Below are 3968 nucleotides of genomic sequence, written 5' to 3'. Positions count from 1 at the left end.
TGAACAGGAGTAATCAGCCTGTAAAAGAGACCCACCACACGGCTTCCTGCAAGGACACCAAGGCTAAATCAGCAGTTGGAGACAAACTAATTAACGGGTAGAGAGAGACCGAATCACTAGAGACTAGTGAAGAGGGCATTGCTTTTAAATTACTGTCAGTCTTATTCACAAGCCTGGCTTTAAAGGGTTTCACTGTCTTTACTCGGTGTTTGAGATGATGTATGTGAAATTTTAAAGCTGTAGTGCTCTTTGCTTCTCATTAAACGTTCGAATCCAACTCCTGTCTACACTTGTCTTCTTTTAAGACATCTCTGTCCTATTAAAAATGTTGTGAATATAGAAATATGAGTACTTTTACAAAATGTGTCATTTTTAAAATCACACACTCTCAGAAAAACGATATAAAACGGTCACTGGGGCAGTACCCTTTCAAAAGGTACAAACATGTAGACACTATAAGCACTAATATGTACTTTTAAAATACCTTGAGCAAGGCACCGAACCCCCAACTGCTCCCCGGGCGCCGCAGCAAAAAATGGCTGCCCACTGCTCCGGGTGTGTGTTCACGGTGTGTGTGTGTGTGTTCACTGCTGTGTGTGTGCACTTTGGATGGGATAAATGCAGAGCACTAATTCCGAGTATGGGTCACCATACTTGGCCACATGTCACTTCACTGGATGCTCAAACACTTGCCTCATCTCCTCAATAAAGCAACTGTAATCCGAACAAACTGCTGGTTGTGGTGTTGCATAGGCAAGTGCTTTCCCAGATAAAATAGTAATAACATAATCCACTTTGCTACGAGCTGTTGGGAACTTTTTTTGGTCGCAATTCAAAGTTCAATGAGCACTGGGTGAGGAAGCCATTCCATCTGCCAGGGCTTCCGTCATACCTTTCTGGATGAGGCAGGTGGATTTCAGAGCTCTACACTTCAGGGATGGAAGAAGCTGGTGGAGCCCGGGATTGAGAATCAGCGTCCTGCTGTGGGTTTGAAAGAGATTGAAGACGTTGAAGGATATCTGTGATAGCCTTACCCAGTTTTATTAAAGCAACCTGTTGTTGTGCAAGGACTCATTCATGTCGTTCCATGGTGGCTGCCTGGCTTGAAACAGCAGCAAGGTTGCACTCTGCATTCAATAAAAGTTTCAGCTTCACTGCTCCGGGTGTGTGTTCACGGTGTGTGTGTGTGTGTTCACTGCTGTGTGTGTGCACTTTGGATGGGATAAATGCAGAGCACTAATTCCGAGTATGGGTCACCATACTTGGCCACATGTCACTTCACTTTCACTTTAAAAATAAAAATAAAAAAAAGATAGAAAAAGGTACTCTCTTAGAAAAAAAGGTACAAAAGCTGTCACTGGGGTGGTACTGTTGAAAAAGGTACACCTTTGTACCTTATTTACCCCTAAAGAATGTATATTAGTACCTTAAAAGTACATATCAGTACATAAATGGTACATTCTTGTACCTTTTGACAACTTTTTTACCTTTTTTTTTTCTGAGTGCAAAAATGATCTTCAACAACAAAAAGTTGATGCCAACTTGTGCTGCTGTGAACATTTTTCTAAATGCATCAGAAAACGTATTTTATAAATAAATTATTTAAATAAATAATGATATAAATACCTTTAAATAATATTTGAAACTTTTAATTCTTTTTATTTGTTCAGCAGAATGTCTTTTTAGCAAATATGCACATTTACATGTGAACAAAAGTATGGAAATAAAACCTAGCATTTTGTTGTTTTCTTATTACTTTATGTTATCTAACATTTATTAAAATACGTTTTAATAGTTGTGCATTAACCCTTTTATGCTCTTTCCAATGTTAAAGTAATAAACTCAAATCTCTTTTTATGATTTTGTTTAGTAAACAGTTGATCCTTGTTATTTGCAGGAATATCATTGTTACATTTTCTAAGAAGCACTGTGACTATTACATTTGACATTAAAAGACTTGAAAATAACAGTCTTGTTACTTTTAAGGCATCATTTCCCAAAGCAATCATTTATCTATGGATGGCACAGTGCATATGTGAACACTGAAATATTATTTCTTATTGGTAGACAGAATTTTTAAAATCTTGCAAAAAAGGAACTTCTTGTCTGGCACTCTGGAAGAGGTGCCCATTTTGTATAATGACCCATATTTGCATATTGGCACACACACTCTATAAAACTCTAGGCAGGGTTCTTCAGGTGTTCTCTGCTGCAGAATTTACAAGCTCTTAATGCTGGGTCAGATGATGGAGTACAGATAAACCAATCAGGCTTCACCCAGGATGAGTAAATGGGCATGCAGAGGGGTCCATTATCTGTCAGGCTCGTATGATACAGCAGCTCCATATTTATGGCTTACTTAATGGGGTTGATTGTATTAGTGCATGAGACGAAGGAACGGCCCTATTGCAGACACAGTATTTCCAGCTTTGTGCAATTACCATATGTAAATCCCGCAAGCAGGCGTCTATTTAAAATGCATTGAATTTCCCAAAGCAAAAACAATCAAGTCCAACCATGCGAACTTCATTAATACCAAAGCATGGGCAGATATCATTTGAAGTACTCCTATGATTACTTTAGCCAATGCCCATGTGCATTTGGGGTTTATTTTAATTTAAAGGATACTTGAGATGGTATTTGCAAAGACTCGGTAAATGGAGCACAGGTGTTCTCTGCTGCAGAATTTACAAGCTCTTAATGCTGGGTCAGATGATGGAGTACAGATAAACCAATCAGGCTTCACCCAGGATGAGTAAATGGGCATGCAGAGGGGTCCATTATCTGTCAGGCTCGTATGATACAGCAGCTCCATATTTATGGCTTACTTAATGGGGTTGATTGTATTAGTGCATGAGACGAAGGAACGGCCCTATTGCAGACACAGTATTTCCAGCTTTGTGCAATTACCATATGTAAATCCCGCAAGCAGGCGTCTATTTAAAATGCATTGAATTTCCCAAAGCAAAAACAATCAAGTCCAACCATGCGAACTTCATTAATACCAAAGCATGGGCAGATATCATTTGAAGTACTCCTATGATTACTTTAGCCAATGCCCATGTGCATTTGGGGTTTATTTTAATTTAAAGGATACTTGAGATGGTATTTGCAAAGACTCGGTAAATGGAGCATTTAAGCACAGGAGCCTCAGGAGTGTCTCAAGTGAGGAATAAGCACAACTTTACATGAAAGTACCATCAATATTTACACAGCTGCCTTATAAAAGCCAATTAGGGAGAGGAAATGGATTTCAACATCATGTTTGCCCTGTATCCGGCGTGGTTTACATCTCCGTGCAATGTTTGCATTAATGGTCAATTATTTCACACAAGAGGTGTCCTGAACCCTGACAATATCACATTCTACTACACTTAAAGCTTAAAGTAACAGCAGATTCTTATCAGCTTCTAGGACATTCCAATAAATGTCATTTAGGCTGCATGCATACAGATTTACAGCCCACAAAAACAGTTTACATTAATATGTAGCCCTATAAAAGTAGTTACCCTGTCAAATAAAATAATTTAATCTGTTCTCTCCATACATGCAAATTATTCCAAGTTGTGTTGCTGTCAAAGACGCAAGATTAGAAAATTTGGCTTATTTCTTCTTTTTCTCTTGATCTGATAGACTTATTCAGCCGGGTTTAACTTACAGCACTTTAGAGCGGTTGCACAGAGCAGCAAATGCGTGAAATGTTTCCCCGTTTGTTTTAATGAACACAATTACTCAGTTTAGTTGGGGCTCCAAAATGCAGATATGAAAATGGATCCCTGAAGAAGCAAATCCAGAGAAGACTCAATTATCGTTTATGAAAGTCTTCAGTCTTATACGTTTTAGGCACAAACATGCTCTTGGTCAGAGTCTGTCACTCATACTGATCAGGTGCCAAGAAGTTGCAACACAGAAAATGACAGACACATAGAGAGAGAGAGAGAGAGAGAGAGAGAGAGAGAGAGAGAGAG

This window comes from Sinocyclocheilus rhinocerous, unplaced genomic scaffold, assembly GCF_001515625.1.
Source record: "Sinocyclocheilus rhinocerous isolate Xijiao unplaced genomic scaffold, SAMN03320098_v1.1 scaffold186, whole genome shotgun sequence".
In the NCBI taxonomy this organism is placed as follows: domain Eukaryota; kingdom Metazoa; phylum Chordata; class Actinopteri; order Cypriniformes; family Cyprinidae; genus Sinocyclocheilus; species Sinocyclocheilus rhinocerous.
The sequence above is the reverse complement of the archived record's forward strand: the minus strand, read 5'-3'. Positions refer to the sequence as shown.